The sequence below is a fragment of the Phyllostomus hastatus genome, unplaced genomic scaffold (assembly GCF_019186645.2).
Source record: "Phyllostomus hastatus isolate PE091 unplaced genomic scaffold, TTU_PhHast_1.1 phas_scaffold_21, whole genome shotgun sequence".
NCBI classification, from domain to species: domain Eukaryota; kingdom Metazoa; phylum Chordata; class Mammalia; order Chiroptera; family Phyllostomidae; genus Phyllostomus; species Phyllostomus hastatus.
Window position 1 is genome coordinate 30,083,918 of NW_025334017.1, and position 18,661 is coordinate 30,102,578.

The following is an 18,661-nucleotide window of genomic DNA, read 5'->3' on the forward strand; positions in this document are numbered from 1 at the left end:
TAATTCACACCCATCATGGGACTTCTGTAATGGACATACTTTGCTTTGAAGCTTTTCAGGGTCTTTGCTAAGAATTGTTTTTTCAGAGCTGCACTGTAGTTTAAGGGTTTTTTAAATCAAGTTCTTCTTTCTTACCCCTCTTCTCCCACAGGTGTTGGACTTACCTTTACTCCTGAATAATTATTTCACTTAACAAATCTCTTATATTTATAATTTTGTCTCAGCATCTGCTTCTTGAAGGACACAAATGGCCATACAGAGGTAGTGAAAAATTTGTCTAAAAAATCAGGTAGATAAAAAGAAGCATGGACTTCTTTTTACATTATAATATTTGTTAAGTATATCTATTAGAATTCAGCTAGCTCAATTATTCCATAAATCTGAAATAAAGTGTTGATGTATCAATATTTTATTTAAGAAAATTAAATTAAATATGCAATATATTGCATAATTTTTTCAAAATATGGTTCTCTCTATATTTTTTGGTATAGAATGACCAGGAAATACATTTACATTTAATGAAGACATGGAAAGGTGTTCTGGAAATCTATTAGATTATAGAGGACACCTGCCATTGTGAGTTTACGCCAGTCTTATTTTGTCATTTTTAGGATTACTTCAGACTTTTAGTTTACTATCTATAAGTAATGTACCTTGTAACGTACATGTTTCAGTTCAGAGTATGAAAAAATATGAAAAGAATACTGTCTTCCTCTGACACATCTTAACTAGCTAAAAAGAAACAAATGATGTCTTCAGAGGAATGGTTAATTGGATTTCCCCAAGCTTGAAACAGTAATTTATATCAAACATAGAGTTCTTTTTCCTTGTCAACATAGTCACTCTTTCATGCTTGTATAAACATGATATAAAATTTCTTTTTTCAAAATGTCACTCTTAAACTTAGAACAAACACATGTGAGCAATATAAAAATAGCCATTAGGGAAATGCAAATCAAAACCACAAGGAAAAACCACTTCACACCCAGTAGGGTGTCTATAATTTTAAAAAAGACAACATGTTGTGGAGAAAATGTAGAGAAATTGGAACCCTCATTTGTGGCTGATGACATTGTAAAATGATGCACCTGTTTTGGAAAACTATTTGGCACTTCCTCAAAACATTAATCACAGAGTCTACTCCTAGGAATATAGTCAAGATACAGGAAAATATATGTCCATGTAAAAACTTTTAAACAAATGTGTTTATAGTAGTGTTATCCATAATAGGAAAAAGTGGAAACACCTCCTCCTCCTCCGCAAAAATCCATCCATGATAAACAAAATGGCCCATATTCATAAACGGTATATTAGTTGGTAAGAAATAGAGTATGGAAGTACTAATGTATGGTAAAACACAGATGAACTTTGAAAACCTTATGCTAAATGAAAGAAGTCATTCACCCAAGAATATATATTATATGATTCAATTTAGCTAGAATATCAAAAGTAGGAACATCTACAAACTGAACTAACTAACAGGCAAAATAGAGACAGAATCACAGATAGATAGTAGGCTGACAGCTGCAGTGGGGTTAGGGGGTGGAAGGATGGAACAAAAAGGAGAAAGGACTCGTGGACATGGACAGCAGGGTGGTGATTGTGGGGGACAGGGAATAAAGAGAGATAAATGGTAATGGAAAAATACAATAAAAATAAAAATTAATTTAGAGATACATGGGTTTGTCCTTGAATCTACTGTGGGCAAATTACAAAAAAAAAGGGACAAATCTATATAAAGAAAGAATATGAATTATGAATTAATAGTCACTTAAAACTGGGAGTATTTTAGCAGGCTCAGAGATGGGTGGTAGTGATAAAGAGGTGCTATTGATCAGTACTGGGTTTCTTTTGGGATAATGCAAATCTTCCAGAATTGGAATGTGGTGATGCTTGCACGACTCTGTGAATCCATTCACATGGAGGGCTATCAGTGGGGAGTTAGAGGGGGAGAATGGAGGAAAAGATACAAGGAATAAGAAGCATAAAGTACGTACAAAATAGACACGGGGAGGTTAAGAATAGCATGAGAAATGGAGAAGCCAAAGATTTATATGTACCACCCATGGGCATGAACTAAGGTGGGGGAATGTGGGTGGAAGGGGGGAGTGCAGGGTAGAAGGGAATAAAGGGGAGAAAAAAATGGGACAACTGTAATAGCATAATCAATAAAATATATTAAAAAAACATTGGAGTGTACATTTTAAGTGGGTAGATTATATAGTATATAATTATATATAAACTGTTTAAAAATTCCTATTCAGATAGCATTTTAATTCACATCTTTTATCCATATGCAAAATGTATTCCATAGATTTCTCTTTGAAAAGTTTTCAATAGAAAATTGTTTGTTAAATAATTGGGCACATGTTTTAAATTTTTGTTTTACAGTTCTTTTATAACAGTTTAAAAACTTTAAATTTGTTTCTCAGGATATTTTGGCTCAATATTGTTTTATTCTTTTGTTTAATTTTCTAATTTAGATTTCAAATGTTGGAGAATATTTATATTATGAAGAATATAATTAAAATTTTCTTATTGCAAACGCATGCTTCCTATGCCCCCATAAAAAAGAAAGAATATTTTATTATATTGCTGGACTTGTATTGCTCAACCACTTAGAATTTATTATTATCACAATCATTTTTTTATATTTATAAAGCCCATTATAGTCTATTGGTGATTTACGATTATCATTTAATTATTATAACCAGTGAATTAGTAATGTAAGTGATAATCCTAAATCTTGATTAAGTGTATTCTGGGCAATACTCATAGTTAAACTCTTCTTCAATTAATCTTGTTTAGATATAATTTATACACACTTAAGCTATACAGAAACTTTAAGTAATTATAATCAGGGTTACTGGTAGCCCCTCTATAAACTAAAGCAATGAGTCTCATAATAATATGAAATTCCTGTTAAATTGTTTACACCTTGAAAAATAATAAGATGTGTTGAATTCTCCAGTCATAATTGTGTATTTCTTTTTTGCTAACTTTTTTTATTGTTGTTCAAGTACAGTTGTCTCCATTCTTCCCCACCACTGCCCCCTGCCCCAGCCATCCCCACTTCCCACCCTCGACCCTACTCCTCTTTGACTTTGTCCGTGTGTCCTTTATACATGTTCCTGACAACCCTCCCCCCTTTCCCTCTCATTATCCCTTCTATTTCTAGCTCATTTTGCTTCATGTATTTTGAGTCTCTGTTGTTTGTAGAAAGTACAATTGGAATTTTTCTGTCTTCATGGTGAATTGATCAATTTATCAGTGTACATTGTCCTTTTTGGTCATTTATCATTTTATTTGTTCTAAACTCTACTTCTTTAGATGATAGTATATCCATCCTTGCACTTATTTGCTTAATATTTGTATGGTATATATTTTTCCACTCTTTTGTTTTGAATCTGCTTTTGCTATTGAATTTAAAATTAGTTTCTTACACATGGTCATATGTTTTCTCCACTCTGCCAATGTCTCTTTGATTGGATACTTAAGCTATTTATATTTAAGGTAATTAATTAATAACCTTAAAGTTTATTCTTTACAAGTTAATAACCTGTAAGTTTATTCTTTTGTCTGTTTCCTCTGTTGCTTGTTCTTTGGCTCCTCTTTTTTGTCTTCCCAAGTTACTTAACACTTTTTATGTTTTTAAATATAACTCTGTATATTTTCCTTAATGGATCATCTGGATATAAAAATATAGATATTTGATTTATTACAGCCTCTTGGTATCATCCTTTTGCATAAAGTGTGAAAGCTTCACTTCTATTTAGGTCCCTTTACTGTCCCCACATTTAAATATCATTGTCCTGAGTATCCTCTAGTATTATAATTTTGCTCCAATCATTAAATATAATTCATAAAACTCATGAGAAAAAGGCTACTAATTGTGTCTACATAGATTTCTGCTCTTTTTGTTGTTGCTTCTCCTCCCCGATGCTGCAAAATTCTTTTCATCAGTCTCTTTCTGTTTCAACAACTTCCTTTGGCCAGTGTTTAAGGTTTTCTGCTGGTAATAAATCCATTTAGTCTTCCCTTGTTGGATGATGTTTTTTATTTACTTTCTATTCTTGAAGTATAGTTTTGATAGTTATAAATGCACAGCTGAAGGCTCTATTTGTTCACCACTTGGATATTTTGTAAGGCTTTCCCCTTGCCTTTGTGGCCTCAGGTGTGGAAACTGCCGTCATCAGATGAGTATTCCCTTGTAGGCACTACATCACTGCTCTCTCAGGGCATTCAGACTTCTTTGTCCTTTATTTTTAAAAACATAATTATTGTATTTCTTGGTACACTTTGGGGGTTTACTGTTTGGGACCTATTCAGATTTTGAATCTGTAAACATGTATTTCACCAGATTCGTGAAATGTTGAACCATTAATTCTCTGAGTACTTTTCTAGACTCATTCTTTTACTCCAATCCAATCTTTCTGAGTCTTCAGTGATATAAAAGTTGAATATTTTGTTATTTTCCCAGAGGTCCTTCAGTCTCTGTTCTTTTTTTTTATTTCCTTTTTCTTCTTCAGTCTAGGTCTCTTTGTTGTTCAGATTGAATAAGTTATATTATCTGTCCTCTAGTTCTGCTTTTATCTTCTTTCATCTTTACTCCACTATTGAGCCCATCTAGCAACTTTTTAAACATTTTTAATTCTATAAAATTTTAGTTCCAATTGCCACTTAATTTTTAGTTCTATAATTTTTATTTTTATAAAACTATTTTTAAATTTTTATTTTTTATAAATTTTATGTTTTATGTATTTTGGATACTTTTCTACTTTTTTATTTGTTTCAAGAAAGTTGATTGTTGAAGCACTTTCATGAAAATTGTTTTAAAATTCTTGTCAGGTAAATCAAACATCTGAATCCTTTGAGTGTTTATGTCTGTGAATTGTCCATCTTAATCAAGTTGTGATTATCTTGCTTGGTTCTGGGCATCATGAAGTGTTTCTAATTATATCCTGGACATTTCTCCCTGTATAAATATTTTATCACAGTAGCCAGGCATCCTGTTTTTGTGTAGCATGTGTGTTCTGGCCTACTTTTGTTCACAGTGTTTTCAGTGAATTGTAAAGTTCAGGAATTTGCATATAATTTTTGGTCTGCTTGGTTTACTTGGTGCTGCTAGGGCTCTCACAGTCAGTCCTTACTTGTGTACTGATGCTGCCCTTAGGAGACAAAGACGGATTAACCTGGTCCAGGCATCTGGGTGTCCTTCAGAACTACTGGGGGCCTCTCAGAACAATAGGGAAGAAGAGACTGCCAGGTCTTGACAGAAGTGCTGGCCAGGTCTGCTGTGGCTCTTTTGGACACAGAGTGCTTACTGGGATGAGTACATTGTGTGGCAGCTCCCCTCACAGGGGACTACCAGGATTGGAGCTATTTCAAAATTTTGTTTAATTGTGTAGAAATTCAGCTAATCATATGAAATACTTATTTTCATAACCATAACATATTGCATAATTATCCGTGAACACTCTGTCTTCTGTCTTGGTTTGTATTCTTATATTTCAGAAGTTCCAACACTGCTACCTCAACTAATTTGCTTAAAATTAAAAAAAATAAATAAATTGGTCTCAAGAAGAGAGCCTATCAAATCTATTAAAATTCCTAGAGCTCATTTAAAAACCTTGCAGATACATAGTTATTCAAGATGAAGTTTTTTTCCCTATGAACCTGACATGTGACTGGGCACACCGACAGCCTAAGCTTCATAGGGACAGACAATGTAGAGAGGGTGGCATGGGGGACCCACACATTCACCCATTCCCCGCATGTGGCAGGTAACACAGTATGGAGGGTGAGAATCACTCGGTCTGGAGCCAGAACGATCTGAGCTCAAATATTGGTTTTCCCATCATTGTCAAATTGTGTTGAGCTTACTAATTTACATAATTACATTGTTGAATAGTGTATAATATATATACCTCCTGGTAAGTCTGTCAGAAATGATTAATCGTTGAACCCTTTCTTTTATCAGTTTTCAGTTAGTACAACAGGGAAAATGTCTTTACCTTCTATGGCATATTTACTCAGGTTGTAAGTTGCCACATGTTCAAATCAGTGGTGACTACATCACAGTTTGAGAACAATGAAGTGAGAAGTTGATTTTTATTTATTATATGAATGCAAAGATGACAAATTTCCAAGAGTCTTAAGGTATTTGTGACTGAAAAGCTATAGCAAGGAGTTATTAAATTATAGGAACAGCAGCTGAAGGAATTCCCATTTAGTTGGTAAAAACTTAGGAATAGCTACTCAACACCAGAGGCTTTTCTACGTGCTTGGGATCCACCAAAGAGTAAAACATCTAGTAAAATTTCTCTCTTCATGGCACTTACCCATAGTGAAAGGGGCAGATATTAAACAGTAAGTATATCTGTAAAATAAATCATATTTTAATAAATTACTTACTATGATAGAGTAAGAGCCATGAAAATTATTGAAATGTTGTAGGTCTGTTAAGATTGAATATTAAACATTGTCAGTAATAAGGTGACATTTGAACAAATATTTGAAAGAGGGCAGGTTGTAAGCTAAGTGGATATGTAGAAATAATATTCTAGGCAAAGAGAATTAATTAAGAAATATCCCTAATGTGTTTAGGTTTTTTATATTTTCAGGTAGCTTCACACAGTCAAACATTATGAGCAAAATGGTATATTAAATTAGATGCCACAGGGTCAATGAGAAGGTTTTTGATGTTTAATTTTATGTGTCGACTTAAGTGGACCCCAGGGTTCCCAGATATTTAGCTAAATATTATTCATAAGAGTATTTAAAAAGGTATTTCTGGATGAAATTAACTTTTGAATTGGTAGACTCAATAAATTATTTACCCTATTAATTAGGTGGGCATTACCTGATCCATTGAGGACAGAAATAGAACTAAAGGGCAGAGGAAGGAAGAATTTTGTCCATCCTGGCTGATTATCTGAGCTGGGATATTGATATTACCCTGCACCTGGTGCTCTTGGTTTTCAGGCTTTTATCCCTGGACTGGAACCTACATCATCGACTTGTCTGTTTCTCAGGCCTTTAAACTCCGACTGAATTGCACCGCCGGCTTTCCTGGGTCTCCGACAAACAGCAGGGTATGGGATATCTTAAGCTCCATAACTGTGTGATCCAATTTCGTATAATAAACATCTTTTTGTATATGCAACTATCTTCTATTTGTTCTGTCTCTCTAGAGAACCCTGACTGATAAAGCAGTATATCACTCCTGGAGCTTGAAGGCCATTATTAATAGTTCTTTCATTTGCTTTTAATCTAAGTGAAATGGAAGGCACTAGGACTTCTAGCAGAAAATGACAGGAGATGGCTTAAATCTATAAGCAATCATTTGGTTTTGTTTGTTTGTTTAAAGAATAGGCTGTAAGGGCATAGGGAACATAAGCAATAACATCCTAATGACTAAGCATCAAGCAAGGTGTGTACATGAAATATGGGGGGAACCTCTCTGCAAAGTACATGACTGTCTAACCACAGTCAGTGCCGTACATCTGAAACTAATACTGAAGAATATTAAAGTAACTTAAAGTAAGGTAACTGCAAATAAAAAATAAAGATAAAAACAAAACAAAACAAAAAGAATGAACCATAAGGGAATAAGAAAATAACTAGAAGACATGCCACAAAATCACTGCAGTGAACTACAGTAATCTAAGAGAGAGGGAATTGCATGTGGGAGCTGGATATTAGGGGCAGTGTAGACCATGTACGATTTTGGATATATTCCAGAGGTGAAGCCCTTAATATTTTCTGCTACATTTCATGTTAAGTGCAAGAAAAAGAGAAGAAGAATATGATTTGAAGTAGCTTGGTTTGAACAAACAGTGCTGACACTTTGTACTACAGCTATTACACAGCCTTCTCTTTCTTTCTCTTTCTCTCTTGCTTAAAACACAGGTTGTTTGACTGCAAGTACAAAAAGTTCTACACTCAAGGGGCAGGAAAAATAGCCACAAATGTTGACAGGAAAACCAGAGATTTTTCTGAAAGCTTCCGGAGCTTGGAGAATCTGAATCGTGGAGATTCACTGAGCCAAGGGCCTCCAAGGGCAGAAGGGGACATTTGAAGAAGTCGCCTGGTCCAGCACAGCCATTTTACAAAAGGGGAAAACTGTCTTACGTGGAACAGCTAGAGAATGTGAAAGAATCTAGGAATGACAAGCAGGAGACCTGAGCTCTGCCCTCAAAAAGAGAAACACACACACACACACACACACACACACACACACTGACAGGATACAAGTATCTTGTTTTGTGTAACTGGGGAGGGAGGTTCAATTACCCTTACATGATGAGGAAGAAAGATGGAACTAAATGATTATAGACACAACTACTCACCCAGATATATGTATCTGTGTTCTTTCTATATACGCAAGCTGTGGTGTGGTTTCAGGGATAAAAACAAATATTAAAACCTGAGAATTATTTCCTTATCATTGTTTAAAAACATATCTTATTATTTGGCTATCTCCATGGTTTAGGGAAAAATGGGTCAAAATTAATTTGATTGAACTTCCCACAATTTTAGACTGGAGGCAAGTAACTCAACATTTCAGACCACCTCTGTACCCTTCTAGGTAGATCATCTTGTACTTCCTACAGGGTACTGGCAATGGACATAACTTTTCTGTCAGGGGTCTTAATCTTTGAAGTAAGCACACTTGCTAAAGCGAATATTCAGAAGATTATCATTTTGACATGATGGCTGGAAGCAATGGGTAATTACTAGATATTACTTGATATTACATGTGCTTGGACAGTACTCTCCAAATGTCACAATATATCATCAACATAAAATGATGCTTTAGGTATTGCACTCTGTAATAAATTATAGAGAATGTGGTGGTGTGTATATGCAACTGGTGAGTAACTCAATTAAATTTTCTCCACAGAATAGGACTGTAATAAATATAAAGTGTTAGAATAGCTGTTCAAATAAAATTTGTACAAATGTCCAAATAAAACTTTGTCAAATTTATAATAAGCATATTTTCTGTCATTAACATAATTTTACATTCTTACTAAGCATAACTAGGTTTACACAATTGTTTTTTAAGACTTTTGTTAAGTTTCCTGAACACTTTGAGAATCAGCAATGATGAGACATTTTTGTGTCATAAAATGTTATAAAATGTTTGAAGTCATTTTTCATAGCCATTCTAATGTGATACAATTTGTATTTAAAGAATCTACAGTTCATTCTTGTCTTTCATTTTTAAGTGTGGTGTTGGTGTTTTTTGTAATAATTCCAAGGGCTATCTTTGAAATATTGAAAAACAATGGCGAAGCTCTAATTGTTAGCACAGCTATGCACTGGTTGGAATCTCATGACGCAGTATGCATGCACATCAGTTGCAAATGGAGGAAACAGCCTGAAAAAGTGATGACAGTGTCTAAATTCTGCTTACAATTCACCTGCCAGATGTCTAGCCTAGCCCTCCCTGCTTTCAAGTTCAGCATCTCGGGCAGTGTACTTTGTTTCTTGTGTACTTGGGATAAGAACCCCTCCAGAAGTACCACGGGTCCTTTGTTCACTATTGGCCATGGCATGCTCTCCAGCTGGCTGCTGAGATGTTCAAGTGGATACATTTTGCATTTAAAAGCCAAGTAGGGAAGCGTAAGATGCTGTTCATCATTCTTGTTTTTGGCTGCCTGTGGGGACTGCAGGAAATGCTCTTAACCTTTGTTGTTCAGGCAACTCATCAAGTGAAATTTAAGTCACAGGAAAAGAAATAACAGCCCATGAAGGAGGCATCAGAAAATTATCATGCACAAAATTATAAGGGCCAAGAGTACATGGGAATAGGGAATTCAGGAAGTAGAAGGGCAAGAATACGTGTGTGGCATTTTATAATCTGGCTGTGACGTAAAAGAAGAAAGGCAATGCTTGCTGAATGCATATAGCCCTGTGGAAGTCCTGACTGCTGTTAATGGCCGTTTTTCCAGCGTCACGCCAGAGATAAGAACAAGGATTGAAAGCGAGATAGCAGAGAGTACAGTTTAAGGTACAATCTTCGGGAACATTGCTCAGAAGCAGAAAATGAGAAAATAATGCTGAAAGGTGATGTGGGGTCACAGGAGGTTTGGAGGGAGATGGTTATGAATGATGATACCTGAATGTGTGGGGGGTTAAGGATATAAAGTAAATGAGAGAAACAGTATGCAGACATTAGGAATAGTGAAGGCAAATGACTGAGAAGCAAAGGTCAGGAAAGGTATGTGGAAATGTACCCTTCAATAGTAAGACAATCCATCTTCCAAAACTGTAGAAAATTCGGTTAAAAGGGGCAACTCAGTGTTCTCAGTGAAGCAGGAAATAGAGGAGGACGGAGAGTCTGGGTGGTGGTATAGAAGTGATTGAAAGAGAAAACTGCCTGTCAGCAAGTATATGACTCACAGGTAGCTCTAAGAGCCAAAAACTTGAAGTATCTTCCCCACAACGTAATTTTGTTTCTCAAAAAGGATGCTAATTATATTAATAGTGATTACTTCTAAACTGCCTACTGTGTGTCATATGCCTTTTGAAGCTCGTTATAAGGGTTATAAACTGAAATTTCACTAAAAATTTCACTTCATAGACAGTATTACTACACCAGTTTTATATATGGGGAAATTTAAGTGTGGCACAAAAACATAAAATAATTTGTCTAAAAGTCTCATTGCTTACTAGTTATAATAAAGTTGAGTTTTGACCACAGGCATTTAACTTCAGAGTCTCCACACAGTCACTAAATTAAACCACTACTATGTGAACCAAAGTGGATTTCTTTCCTTAAAAATGTTTTTGATTAAACTGGAAAGCAGCTATACCTTTAAAGGTACAACATAAGCATTAAAGTTCAGATTGCTTGCTATGTATGATGGTAATTTTTCTTATGTGACTTCATTTCTATGTCTATATTCTATTTAATTATAAAGAGGATTTGAATAATAGATGTGAAGAAATTGAATTTATTTAGAATTATTTTATCTCAATAAGAATGCAGTATAGGAATGAACTTTGTATGCAAATATTGTATTCTTTTATAGACACAGGATGATACTTTTTAATGAAAGTAATAAAAAGATACAAATACTTTTGAAAAATTAACATTTAATTGCTCATTAGAGAAACAAGACCTAAAATGCAAAAACATATTCTATCATGGTATCATTTTTGATGAAGCTAATTCTAAGTTTTGGTAAGCAATAGAATTTTCTTTAGGGTCTGATCTCCACGTTTCTAAATATATGAAGTAAAGGTATACTTTATTTTTTTTCTTAGGTGTGTTTTATACCTATTTCTTATTTCTATTTAATAGTTTTCTTTATGCTTCATAGCACTCAAAATAACAACCTTGGAGGGAGAAATTCGTCAAGCTCTGCAGGACCTGTTGAACAAATCAGCCTTATAATAGATGACTTCCCATGGAGATTGAACTTGAACAACAGAAGATGATAAAAACATATTTTAAAGTTGCCTCAAAAAGTGAAAATTTAAGTAAGAACATCTCACCTGTACCCATCAAGCCAATTTTCTCACAAAAAATAAAGCATTTTAAAAAATAGCAGGGTAAATTGCTACAGTAACAATTTGCTATTTTATTTAAAGGACAGTAATAGACAACCAAATGCAGCTCCCTTGCTCAATATAGGGAAAGTGCAGAGGATGTTTTTGCTCCAGCTGTTTTTACTCTCTAGTTTCCTTCCACATGTACAAATGTGCATCACTGTCTCTTGCTCTGCATAATGTACGGATCAGCACAACCAAATCTGGTACCCACTTCTTCACCATAGTGTTTCCTTTTACAGGTAAATTTCTTGAGTGCTCAAGCTATAGCTTCTATATTCTTTTTTACATATATTTTATAGATTATGCTATTAAAGTTGTCCCATTTTTTATCCCTTTTATCCTCCTTCACCCTGCACCCCTCTCCCTCCAGCATCCCCCCTCTTAGTTCATGTCCATGGGTTGTACATGTAAGTTCCTTGGCGTCTCCATTTCCTATACTGTTCGTAACCTCCCGTCTATTTTGTACCTATGCTTCTTATTCCCTGTACCGTTTCCCCCATTCTCTCCCCTTCCTACCCCTGCTGCTAACCCTCCATGTGATCTCCATTTTTCTGATTCTGTCCCTGTTCTGCTTGTTTTCTTAGTGTGTTTTTGTTTTTTTAGATTCAGTTGTTGATAGTTATGAGTCTGTCATCATTTTACTGTTCATAGTTTTGATCTTCATTTTTTTCTTAGATAAGCCCCTTTAACATTTCATATAATAAGCTTCTATATTCTGCTTTGTGATTTTCACTTCTCTCTCCCCAAATGGAGAGAAGTGAGTTGACTATAATACATACAATCTCAGAATCACTTTCTTCCTTTGTACATCCTTGACTCTAGGAATTCTAGGATAACCAAGAGAAACGCTAAGAGGATTGCCATTAGTTATTGATACATGTCCAACCTGAGCAAGATCTGACTTTGCTATAAAGAGGGGTGAATCTTTTTTAGTTCCCTCCTAGTGCATTGTCTTTAAGGAAGCCTATGTAGATGTGTAGAATAAAAATGATTTCTCCTCACTTTAAGCATATGAGGAAAGGGTCAAGAGTCCTACTTAAACTGCTTATTCTGCAACTCATAAGTATGAGTGTCAGAGTGATTGAGAACACCTTCTTTTTTTACCTACTTTCTAAAAATAATCTCAAAGTAAAAAGATGATTTTAGCTGACAAAATAAAAGACAATGAGAGCTAAAACAGAAGAGAGTTGCATTTGTGACTGTGGTGGGCAGGATTAGACTTTTCCAGGCCTTGCTGGAGTTAGCCTGGGATCCTGTAAAAGTGTCTTCACTCAAGAGACCTAACTGGAGGCAGATACAGATCCCGAGTGGAGGAAGCAGTAGAAGCCCGGATGCTTAGTAGAAGTAGAAGTCACATCAGTCAGTTTGGGAAGCTCAGCAAGCAGTTGTGGGAAAATGCGGGTGTAGGACTCATGTAGGAAATCTTTAAATACTGTACAAAACTGCACCGTGAAGAGAAAGAGACAAAGAATGAGCACACCCCACATTAAAGGTAATCAAAACCAAAGCTTAACTGGATTAAACTTAAATCAAGTAAGATCTTATCTCTTATCTCTCCTCCATTTTCCTTGGGTCTGGTAAAACTCAAAGTAATATATATAAAAAAATAAACTATACAATATAGGTTATAGAAGGAGATACACAGGTTTCCCTTAACTCCTCTGCCCCCGAGGATTTGCAAACAAGAAGCTGAGCTGCCCGAAGCTATTAAAATGGAGATGCATTAATGGAAAACACTGAGATTTTGATGCGCTTTGTATTTTACTGGGATACAATTGTTTCGTTATCACCTGAAGAAATTAAAAAAAAAATTGGAAGAGTACCAACTCAAAAGTTCATAAAAGAAATAGGTAAGAGTTCATTAACAGAACAATTCTAATGAAGGAGCAAGAGAATAATCCTGGTTTTCTGCTACATCGGGTACAAGTTTTTAAATGAAGTAATTACTAGTACATTAGAAATAATCTGAGTTATTTCAAGTGTTCAATTATCGACTAAAAATTCATCCTTGCTCCACACTTGCTGAAAAACAACTGTATTCAGTTCACACTTGCTCTGTTTTCCTGGGCATGATCTGGTGTCGTATTCTACTCCTCGTAAGGTGACTCCCCCCCTTTAATCTCTGAGGTTATGGGCAGCAATGCCATCCAAGTATAACTTTTACTAATATTATTTTGGTATATATATGATATATTAGTTTGATTAGTAGATTTCCTCTGACTTTAGTAAACACATTACAAAATATCAAACTTGTAAATACTAGCATACCATAAAGCATAATATAAACCTGAAGAAATTCCCTTCTTTTCTTCCTTTCTCTTATTTAAATTTATTTATACTATCTCTAGGGAATAAACCAATATAAATCATAGGGGGCCCTGCTCTCTCAGAGTTTTGATGATAGTTAAATGAAATAATAGCATATAAAAAAGTAAACTACTACTTGAAAAGTAGTAAGCTGTCAAATACATGTGAAATACTATTACTAGCACTATTAATACAATTACTATTGTTCTTATATGCCAAGTCAGATATTCTCATTGATCATTAGTATTTTATCTGAACTCCATAGAATTATATCATTAAAATCCCTTTAACGGCAGCAAACCAAGGAAGATAAATACATTTAAGCCTTCTCATTGAAAACAGAAGTAAAAATGAATTAACAACAAACATGCATTTTGATTGTCCTGATTGTTGAAGTATACAATTCTGCTCTAAGTCTCTCTCATAGCCACTTTAAAGGATCTTCTGAAAATGAGACATAATATATGGTGGGCACAGTGCCAGGTGATGGGCTCATCCTGCAACCTCAATAAATGGTAACTTCTTCATACTAACCAATCTATCTAGTTCTTCCTAATACCAGTAGTATTATGTACATTCATATCATAAATGTGAATTTGTATTTCAAATTTGTAACCATCCTTTACCCTAAATCTAACCATGACCTAATACTTGGTTATTTCCCTTTAAATTGTCTTACTATAAGTATACTTAGTTGAAATAGGTTGCAAGGACAGAAAGCAATAAGGACTTCTGTTAACTGAAGTGGCTGCTTACCTTGTGTCTTTTAAAACTGCACCAGCACCCATTGCATAGAAGTATGATTTTCTCCTGTTGGAATTCACTGTCAGAGAGAAATGTTAATTGATGAAGCATGATATTCCTTTATGTTTTCCAGGTCTAATGCCAGTGATTCACTATTCATTAACTCCATGTCTCCCTCCATCAAAGGTGGTTTGTTTAATTTTGTTTCTACTATACCAGTAACATATTTACTGAAAATAAATTGACTTTTCAAATTTAGAATGTGTTTCCTGTAACTCATGGTTGAAAGAAAGTATTCATCATATTATGTTGGGTTTTCCTGTTGAATCCCATAGAGAGATGTACAAAATCATTGATTTATAATCAGTTTTTGTTTTTAATTAAATATCAACAATAGGATTGAGTCAGAAAGAAATAGGATTTTATTCTTCTTCTTCCAAATAAATAGATTTATGGAAATAATGTTTAGCCAAATATATGATAGGATAATGAAATAAATTTTATAAAAAGAGCATCATTTGGAGCTTTTCATACAGAAATTACATTTGGGAAATCAAGAAAAAGTTTGAACTAAGAAGTATGAAAATCAAAACATTATGATCAAGTACTTGCTATATATTCAGACTTTTTTAAAGGAAAACCTATGGTAACTTTTATTATCATTATACATATTCTGGCATATAAAATACCAAATATAATGTCAATATCTGTAAAGTTTTAGACCTATAATGTATGCCATTTTGAAAACTATAGTGTCATATCAAAATCTATCACAAGATTTACCAGGTATAAAAGAGATCAATGACTTGCTTTACTACAGAATCGTGTGTACCTTTTACAGAAATTGAATTTTATACCTAGGAATATATCCTATTGAACAAAAGGCCCAGAAAAAAAGTAAGCATATTGGAACAGACTACACCTACTCCTCACACAGAATAATACTCTGCCTGTCAGTTGTTAGTTAGTAATGCTAGTGGTAGGTGCCAAGTCTCTAAATTCTGAGATGTGTATTTTTTATTTATTGCTTTCCTTTTTATTGACTTTATTGGGGTAACATTGGTTAATAAAAATATACAGGTTTCACGTTTACAATTCTATAATATATCATCTGCATATTGTATTGTGTGTTCACTCTCCAAGTTATGAATATAATACACAAATTGATTTTAGAGATAATACATCTATCCTTTATTAATTTGCTCAATTATTCAATTAGTTCATTAACAAATGTGTGAGACTGTGAGAGTATACTGTTATATGAGTGTGCCAGTATGTGAATCCTTATGTGCACATTAGCAAGTAGCAACTATGGATATAATACATCTCTAAACATTCAAAAGCTGCAAATGGAATCTAAACTAATAAAGCTGTACTACACAAGTGAAGATGGCACCATCAACTAGTAAAAGTCACCCCTTCCCAAAACATACTTTATTTGGCTCAGTTTAAACATGAACACAAAAACCTGGTAAATTTTGTGCTACATTAAAAGTAAAGCATAGATATATAATCAAATTTACGTGTGTGTGTATGTGTATATATGTGCTTTGTATCTGAAAAACAAATTAAGGAAACAAGAAGAGCAGAGACAGAATCATGTATACAAAAAGCATTTTGAGGGTTGCCAGAAAGGAGTGGGTGTGGGAGAATGGGTAAAGGGGTGAGAGGATTAAGAAGTACAAATTGCTGGTTGCATTATAGCCATGAGGATATAAAGTACATATAGGGAATGGAGCAGCGAAAGATATTATACGTGTGACCTGTGGACATGAACAATGGTGTGGGGATTGCCTGAGGGAGTAGAGGATACTGGGTGGAGGAGGGCAGAGGGGGAAGAAAAGTCAAGACAACTGTAATAGCATAATCAGTAAAATATAATTTTTAATAAAGCAGAATAGAAAACTCAAATTATCAAGTATACTGTGTTAGGAATGAAATGTTATATAATTCCAAACAATGATGTAATTAGATATTTACTAAAATCTATAATAAAATTTAGAACTCAAAAAACTTTATTTTTCTCAGAAAATAAAACACACAAAGCCAACTCAATATGAAGCATAAAATGAGGGGCAAGGTCCTTGAAGGAAATTAAAAATTTTTCCAGAAACTTAAGTTTTTACGAACTTTGGACCTTTTATCTTTATGCTCAAATACTTCCAAAACATTATATTTGCTTACAAAATATGTTTTAATATAATTAAACTCAGGTTATTCTATACAATATAGCAGCATAATTAAAACTTTCCCTCTTCCCTAATTTTCACTAACAGCCACGGATAAAACACGGATACTTTTACTTTTTAAATGTTAAGTAGGTAAACCTTTTCAAGCCTTTGCATATGTGTGTCATGATCTAGGTGAACTCCATTGCTCCATCTTCTGGTTTTAACAGCTTCTTTTTCATTTGTATCCATTCTGTCCAGGATTTAGCATAAGTGTTGCCAGTTTAGATACTTTCAGCTTCCAGAAATAGAAACGGGCTGAACTATGCCTCCAACTTCCCATGTCCTCATCGCATTGTTCTTTTTGCTTTTTTGTTCATCTTCTGTTTAATTTTACTCTTGCCTTTGCCATTTGCATGATTTGAAGACTGTTTTCCCTCACGGTTTAAAAATGGCAGCCAGTAGAGTTTGAGGCTACTTTCATTTCACGCATTTCAAGGCCAGAAGCAAGAAAAGGGGAAAGCAAATCAACAAGATGAAATAGAAGTGAACAAAAAGAAAAAAATCACCTAAATATCCCTGGAGTATGAACTCAGGCTTCCCTGAAATGCGAAGTGCAAACAATTAAGCCACTTGACTGGAAAATAGAATGAAATTATCAGCATAGATGAATGGAAGGCTCATCTTAGGAAACAGGAATGGGGTTGTCTTCCCTTTATTCACATGGGGAAGCAGCTGAACAATCTCTTTCTCGGTTATTAGATAAAAGAGCAAGAGTAAGTGATGGTAGGTAGTTTATACTCATAACTGGTCAAATATTTTCAAAATAGTGATTCCTCTTGTTTCTAGAAGAAGATACTTATTTCTCAGGTTATATTAATTCCACTCATTTTAATAATTTAACATCCCATTTCTTAAGATTGTCCTGTTGCTGTTGATGTTGCTTTTTCATTCTGTTTTTGTTTGTTTTTCCTTGGAAGGCTATTAATTTGCTTCATACTGACCTTTAATTGTATTACCACCTGGCACTTGCCCATTGCTGCCAGTGTATTTAAGAAAGAAAAGCCTAGCACCTGTGTACAAAAGGCTGTCAGACTTCAGAACCTCTATATGACATCAAAATACCAAATGGTTTATGAAATTGCTTTCATAATACCTCCTCAGAATAACACATTATACTACACAGAATAAAAATAACAGCAAAATTATTTCTAACTAAAGAAGAAATATAACTAAACTTGAAAAAATCCATTAAAAGGTATAGTAATAGAAAACAGAATTTAAACAGGAAAGAGAAGAGGAAGTCAAGAGTAAGTATGGGACAAAACAGTTTATGATATAGGAGAAGGGAGGAGATTTTAAAATAGAGACAAAAATCAATAATTCCAAATGCTGTGATAGAGAATAAACCTTAAAAATATCATTCACCCTGGTCTGTGGAAACCACTGGTACTGATTCAAAGTATTACTCTGTTTAGTGATAGCCAGATATTCCATTTGCAAAGACATTAAAGATACAGTAACTACAAAGAATTAAGAAGTAGTGTTTACCATCTACACATATGAAAAATATGCAATAAAACAAAGAAAGTCTAATGGTAGCCTGACAGGACAAGAGAACTACATCAATTTTATATTTAGAACAAGACTAAATTTTTACTAAAATATTGTGGTAGACAAAAAGGAAATAATGGAGGAGAAAAATGGCTAAAATAAATGGGTTAAAGCATAATGAGTTTGGATATTGAAAGCCTTGGGGAAAGCTTTGGAGATATATTCCTCATGAAAAATCTATAAAATACATAAAAATCATGATATCATTTATTATACATACCAGGAGACTTTTGATGAATTATGAGAATAAGACAGGCATGAAC